Source organism: Sapajus apella, unplaced genomic scaffold, assembly GCF_009761245.1.
Source record: "Sapajus apella isolate SASKATOON/1434 unplaced genomic scaffold, GSC_monkey_1.0 scaffold110, whole genome shotgun sequence".
NCBI lineage: Eukaryota > Metazoa > Chordata > Mammalia > Primates > Cebidae > Sapajus > Sapajus apella.
In genome coordinates, this window is record NW_022437050.1 from 450,082 (window position 1) to 457,565 (window position 7,484).

The window sequence follows — 7,484 nt, forward strand, 5'->3', positions numbered from 1 at the left end:
ATATGGCTTACATCTGTGGCTTGCATTCTATTTTTATTGCATGGCTTCGTCTTTATATCAACTTATCCAATGGCCAGCAAACTATGGCCTATGCATCCAATCCAGCTATTCTTTGTTTTTGTAAATCAAGTTACATCAGAATACAGGTACATCCATTCCTTTGTATGTTGTTCATGGGTGTTTTCAAACTTTAATGGCAGAGTTGAGTTGTTACAAAAGAGAATGTTTGAAGCTTGGCATATTTACTATTTTTTACAAACTAGAAAAAGTTTGCAGACCCCTGATAATCCAACTCTGTCTGTATTTTACAGGGGAGAAAGCAAATCCCAAAGAGGGAAAATTACTTGCCCAAAGGCACATAAACACTCCAGAATGGGGCAGGTTTTCACCCTGTACCTGCTCCTTACACTACGCTGTACCTCAGTTTGCTCAATGGGACTGAGACAGCAAAAGGCATTCTACCTACCAGTGTGGGCTCAGCCTCCATTTCACAATGAGTCACTTAGCTCCATCCAAGGGCACAAGAAGGATCTGAAGAGAGAGCACAAAGAAAAGGGTCACAGAGAAGGCCGGGACACACCTTGGTCGGGCGGCAGGTGGGAGTTCCTATGGTAACCAGCCTACCGTATTATTTTCTTACACATTATTTCAGAAATATCTGCACTGGGTCACAATTTAATGCTATGTTCACTACATCTCAAAGGGTTGATACAAAAAAACTCCCTTTAAGCAATATTGCTGAGTTTTTGCAAAATCCTTTTTAAACACATTGGCCGTTACATTACTCAATGGTCTTTCATAGGGACAAGTCACATGATACATTTCTTCTAGGACTCGGTGCCAGAAAAAACATTGCCCTTTATGATGACAGTCTTGCATAGTGTTTTTAAATCATATAGTGAAAACTCTACAAGCCAACGTGTTGCTTGGCTTATTGAGTTTGTGAGATCTGTGCTTAATTTTGGTAACCAGCTTATCTAAGGGTTCTATCATATTTGTACCCTTCCTTCAGTCTCACTTAGCTTTAAACTTTTATGATAATTGTTCAGGTTTAGTAATACATTTCTTTTCATACCTAAGTGCTACCTTCTTCGCACTTTTTCAACAAATATTTATTTAGCACCAAGTAAGAGCCATACCCTTGAGATAAAAAAGTATTCATTTCTGTTCTCAAGGGATTCACAATATGAATGTTGAAGTAAAAAAAAAAAAACCACTTATTGACTGGACAGGTGGTCAATAAGGGCCACCTATCCTTTGAGTGGAATGGGTGATACGCTGTACATTGTGATTTCATGAACCCCTAAAAGCTCTCTTTAGTACTCCAAATATCATTATCCTACAAACTATAATCAGGATGATAGGTACATAATTTGTACATGACCAATCTCAATTTCTGTGCCCATGGCAGACGTCACTAATGTACCACAGCATTATTTTATGTTAATCGATTATATTCACGTTGTGGCATGAAGCACACAGCCATCGCCAGTAAGTCAGGAAGGGATTTTGAATCAAATCCGTATGTTATCTCCTAAAAATCCACAAGTGGAGGATTATTCATTGGAGTAGAATTGTAGCTTCCGATTAAAAAGTATGTAATTGTGGGAGGAGCAAAACTAGATGGAAAGTGATTAACACTTTAATCATTGAATTTAGGTAATTTAGTTAATGATCAGTCATTAGCACTTTAGTGTAAATTAAATGACTTTTCTTTTCTTGGCAGCCGGCTTACATAAGTAGTTTGATCTTAAGACATTGGCATCAAGAGCTGACAAAGAAGCAGAAAGGGAAAGATTTGAGGAGGGTTTAGGACAAACTTTTGCCTATTCTACCATTTTGCATGCCAATGATATTCTACCTGGACAATAAAGAATCCCTAAACTCTCCCTTGGGCCTCAAGGGCAGGATTTTTGCCTCGAGCCGCCACTTGGTTCCACTTCCCTTAGCTTTCTGTCTTCCTTCTCATTATACATTCTTCCTAACTGTAATACTCCTAAACACATGTGTATTTAAAGGAGATTAATCATTCAAATACCATAATTAGTTCAAGAATTGTGTCTTTTCGAGATGGAATGAGCTAATTAATTCTTTTTTTTCTCCCAGGGAACCTGCTCTCAGATGTGAGCTAATTAGTGAGCAGCACATCAAAAGAAGTGAAGTGTATCTTGTAAATAGGATTTCATTTAAAACAGATCAAAGAAAGATTTACTGAATCACTCCCTCATCCACTGATTTCTCCAAGCATCAGGCGGACGGTGAAGAGAACAACAAGTCCCCAGCATGATAAAGACAGCTCCGAAAGAACAACTGTGATGCTCAAGTCAAATATTAATGAGGAGAGAGAATCAAATATATCCAGGGGAGGAATTCTACCTCTTGGGACATTCACAGTTGGGTTTCTGATGTAGGCCAGGAAGGAAGTAATCTATGTTTGTGACCCAGTCTACTTCTAAAGCTACAAGGTTGAAAATACGGTCTCTAGACTCTGTTCTGACTGCCTGGCTGTGTGACCTTGGGCAAGTTGCTTAACCTCTCTGAGCTCACTTCTCTTATCCATAATGTATAAATCCCAGTCCTTTCTCTACTCACTTCCCAAGAGACTTGTAAAGATCAAGTAAGTTGATTAATGTGACAGGGTTTGGAAAAAATTTAAAATGGCTATACAAATGTGAAGCATTTTTGGCATTATTAACGAGGTCTCCATAGGCAGAATAAATTAGAAGACCAGAAAAGTTTCCCAGATGATTTTGGCCAAAATTCCAGCTCCTGAGGAAAATAGCATCCCAGTGGGCTGCCTGTGCAAATCAGATTTGCAGCATCATTGCCCAAGCCCCCTTTCTCCTGTGATGACAGTGAGAAATTAGCTTCCAAGAAGAAACGATTAAAACTGAGAAAGGAGAGGAAAACATCTTTTGTTTTCCTTTGAAGTTCCAGATTTCTGAACATGGCAGATTTTGAAAAAACAATCTTGTCCATCTAAGGTTTATTCACATTTCCTCCAGCTTAGAAGGACAAATGGAACCAAGTAGCTGGCGATTGACAGTGAGAAATGTCCTTTGACTTGAATTTAAAATGAAAACTGATATAAAGGAAATCAGTAAATACAATTTTTGTTACAAAAATAGCTTCATGTTATTTTTCTGGTGGTGGTTGTTGAACACGAAGAATTTCAAGGTGGATGAGGAAGTAGGTAGGATGTTTCCTAAAGAAAACGCCTACACAGAGAAACAAAGGCCAGCTTACTCCTGCAAGCAAGAGCAGGAGCACGTTTAGAGAGAGGTACACTTGGATCTGGGCATCTTCTGGTCGGGGAGGAGGTGGCTCTAGGCACTGCTGGGAAGGCCTCAGTCCCTTTGCATATCTGTTGTACTTGGTAACCCTGAGCTGAGGACTAGGTCCATGGGCACTCTTAGATCAAAGACATGAAAGCATCCTCTTTCTTTTCTGAGCCTCACCAACCTGGGAAGGTGCACCTCTTCCTAGAGGGAAGATCACATAAGAGATAAAAAAAAAAAGGGGGGCCCGAAAATAACCCTCCCATAGCTTCAGACAAGCCGGAAGGTCCAGATGAAAACAGGGGCTGAGGGAAGTGGAGGGAGTCCTATTCTGAACAGTGGGAATTCAGGCACTATGGCACTTGGCAGAGGTAACTTTTTCTAAAAAAATTAAGGTAAAATTTATGTCATATAAAATTAGCCACCTTAAAGTGTGCATTTTGGTGGCATTTTAATACATTCGCAATGTTGTGCAACCATCAACTCTAATTCTCAAACATTTCCATCACCCCTAAGGGACACTATACCCATGAAGCAGTCACTGTCATTCCACTTTCTCCAGAGGCAATGTTTCTATCAGGGTACTTTTTGCCCTCCCTACATTGTTCCTCAAATCATACTCAGGACTCACTAGATGCCTTCTTCAAAGCTGGTTGCAAACCCTCCATCCGTGTGTCTGTGTCGACTCAGCATTTGCTTCTCTGGGCAGTAGGGCAAAGTTGGCTTAGGCCACAGGAGACTCCCAAGACTCTGTGCTGAGTGCTGTCACAGTCGCCTTTGCCCAAAGGCTCACATCTCTAACAAAGGCATGCCAGGCCTTTGGGAAGGCATCTGCAGGTGCTTGGCGGGAAGCATTCATAGCACATTTAAGGCTGGCTCTGGATCCAAATCAGAAATGGAAGCATTTTTTTTTTTTGACCAAGAACAAATTTTCAGCTGGATACAAGTCCCTTGCCCCAAATTAGTGCTTCAAGAGACAGTATCACATCTCTCATTATGTGCCCAGAAGGCCAGCACAATATAGCTCAGTCAACATCTGTGGAATTGGAGACAAAGGGTTGGTGAGCATACTGGTAAGAGTCTGTCTGTGGAGTCAGCCCAGTCTGGGTTGGATTTTTGCTTCTGCCCCTGTAATATTGATCTCTGGTTTATCTGAGCCTCACTGTCCTCATTTGCAAAAGAAAGTTATGATAACACCTCTCTTTTAGGGCTATGGTGAGTATTACACGAGCCAACAGTAGATGTAAACGAAGTGCTTAATACAGTTGGTCCAATGTTGGAGACCTCCACACATCACAGGAAAAATATTGTCTCACTTGTAGGACTGAAAAAGAGGGATAAAAGACACATGACGTTGTTGGAAAACGAAGGAATGATCTTGGCTGCAGAGACAAGACTAGAGGGTCAACTGGACGACAGCACGATGGTTTCAGGCCAACTAACGGGAAGCAAGACATCGCTTGTGCTTCTGGCTTGCTGAGTCCCAGAGTTGATTCTTTCAAAACCCTTTTCACGCAGCTGGGGGCCAAAGAGCAAAACTGATGGGTTTTGTCCAAACAACCAGCCTAGCCTTTGGTCCCATGTGTTCTTGCAAAACTAGAAAAATGACCTTTCTTGACTAACCTCCGACAGAGGTCCTGTCCCTTGGCATCCCAGATAAAGGTGCCAGCCTGGGGTGTGAGAACAGAGTCTGTATTAAGCAGCAAGAGGCAGATTACCTAATACCAGGAGGCGCTTGGTTTTTTTTCTTTTCTTTCTTTCTTTTTTGCAATCTCTTTACATCTAGAAGGGCTAGATGTGACAAATGTTTTCTATTAAAAGTCTGGGGTGCAGTTGAGAGCAGCTTTTTCATATTATATACACAGGCCTTCCATAAAGGGCCAGTAAATCTTCCCAGAGGGTGGTGGGCATTTCCAATGGGCCAAACGTGGCCCGTCATTCTACCGTTTCTCTCTTCTGACAGCAAGGTCTGGTAGAATGAAGACTAACAGCCCGATGGCCGCTAACCATTCCACCCGTCGTCATTCGGAAGGAACTTCGCTCACCTTCCGGGCCTGTTAAGGCCTTTGTCCGTTGTGGTCAGGACTAGGTAGGTCTCTCCCAGTGGGGACAGAGTGGTCACTGGGGACCCGGATCTGCACGGCTCCGTGGCCTAAAGAGGCAGCCGAGCCTGCCTGCGTCCTTAGGCCGCCTTCCCAGACCCTCTGTCACCTAACGGCCTCCGCTGTGCAGCATTCGAACGGCCGCCCTGTTTCCTGGTCTGCCCAAAGGCGTTGCATCTGGGCAGCTCAGCTGGGGCTCTGTTGAGGCCCGGCAACATGCGCCGGGAGACCCAGTGGCCAGCGGGGTCCAGGCTGGGGTACTGGCAGGGAGAAGCTGCTGCCATCAATCACCGAAATGGGGTGGGGTAGAGAGGTTCACCACGGCTTCAAGGCCTGAGCCTGGCCAGGCCAATGCGCAGCCACAGCGGAGGCCTCCGGTGTCTGAAGGGCAGAGGGCACGGCCTGTCCCGGGGCCCCCCAGCTCACCCGCCAGCCCGGGGCCGGAGGGCCTGGAGGGCCCAGGGGGAACTCGCGGCGCTCTGCGTCTCTCCGCGTTCTCTGTCAGACCGGAACTCTATTTTTTTAATTTTTAATTTTAGCAAGCAGCCCATTGAGCATGGCACTAAACTTCTCTCCTTCCCAGGCAGGACTACTCTGAAAGGCAGGTGTGCTTTTCATTCATCCTATCTTAGCAAGTGGTGCCTTTTCTGTGCTGGAGTTTAGTTTAAGCCCCTCTTTCCACACCCTGTTCTGGATACACCAGCAAGACCTGGCCTGAATAGAGCTGAGAAACTCGTTTAAAACAGGCAGAAGTGGGCTAGGGCAAGGGGGACTCTGCGAGAAGAGGAAGGGAGAAGCACAGAGGGCCCAGGAAGGCATAGGGGGTGAGGGAGCAGCTGGTGTTTCTGTCCCTCTAAATATCTGGGCTTCCTGCTACTCCAACCCCGGAGGGTGGGGTGGGGGGTGCAACTAGATGCAAGGAACTCTGGGGCCCTCGGGTTGTTCAGTCCAACCCTGTCACCGACCCACCCGTCACCCACCCACCAAAGAGAAAAAAAAAAGAGAAAGAAAGAAAAGAAAACCCACAGGGGCACAAGCAGATCCCTAAAACTCAGAAAACTCGTTGGCACACTGCTCGTTGATGGAGATCTGGATCTCTTCCTCCTCGTAGTTGTCAAAGTTACTGGCATCCCCAGGGCCTGCGAACTTCGGGATGAAGGGAGCTTCCACCTTCTTCTCATAGATGGCGACCCAGTTGATTGTGGCGAACCACTTGTGGTTCTTGATGTCGCTGACCCCATTCCGAAGTGCTTGGTGAGGTCCACCTGCAGCAGGCTCCGCGGCAGGTCCTTGAGGTCAGAGCTGACTTGGGAGGGGAACCGCACCTTCCCATAGATGATTTTCTGGTAGATCTGGATCGGCTGGTCAGTGTAGAAGGGCGGGAAACCCATGGCCATCTCGTAGGTGAGCACCCCCAGGGCCCACCAGTCCACGGCCTTGTTGTAGACTTTGCTTAGGATGATCTCGGGGGCCAGGTACTCAGGGGTCCCACACAGGGTCCAAGTGAAGCCCCTCAGGTGCTTGGTGAAACCGAAGTCCGTCACCTGCAGGTAGCCCCGCTGGTCAATGAGGAGGTTCTCGGGCTTCATTCAGGTCTCGGTGGATGAGGTTGAGGGAGTGCAGGTACTGGAAGGCCAGGACGATCTGGGCGGCATAGAAACAGGCATGGGGCTCTCTGAAACTTCCGATACGCCCTAGGTGGGAGAACATCTCCCCACCTGGCAGGTACTCCATCACCAGGTACAGGTTGGAGTTGCCCCTGAAGGAGATCTGGAGCTTGTGGAGGAACGGAGAGTCGATCGCCTGCAGGATGCGCTTCTTGTTCAGGACGTACTCGACCTGCTTCAGCTTCACCACCTTCTGAAATTACATTAGTTGAATTCAAATTATACTACAAAGCTACAGTAACCAAAACAAAATGGTACTGGAAAAAAATGGACACATAGACCGATGGAACAGAATATGGAACCCAAAAACAAATCCACAAACCTACAGTGAACTCGTTTTCAACAAAGTTGCCAAGAACATACACTGGGAGAAAGACAGTCTCTTCAATTTATGGTGCTAGGAAAACTGGATATCCATATGTAGAAGAATAAAACTA

General features: G+C 45.6%; 1 pseudogene; it reads right to left on the minus strand.

Annotated features, from left to right (window-relative positions):
- Positions 1-6,424: 6,424 nt before the first annotated feature.
- LOC116537396 lies at positions 6,425-7,255 on the minus strand (annotated as a pseudogene).
- Between the last annotated feature and the right edge of the window lie 229 nt (positions 7,256-7,484).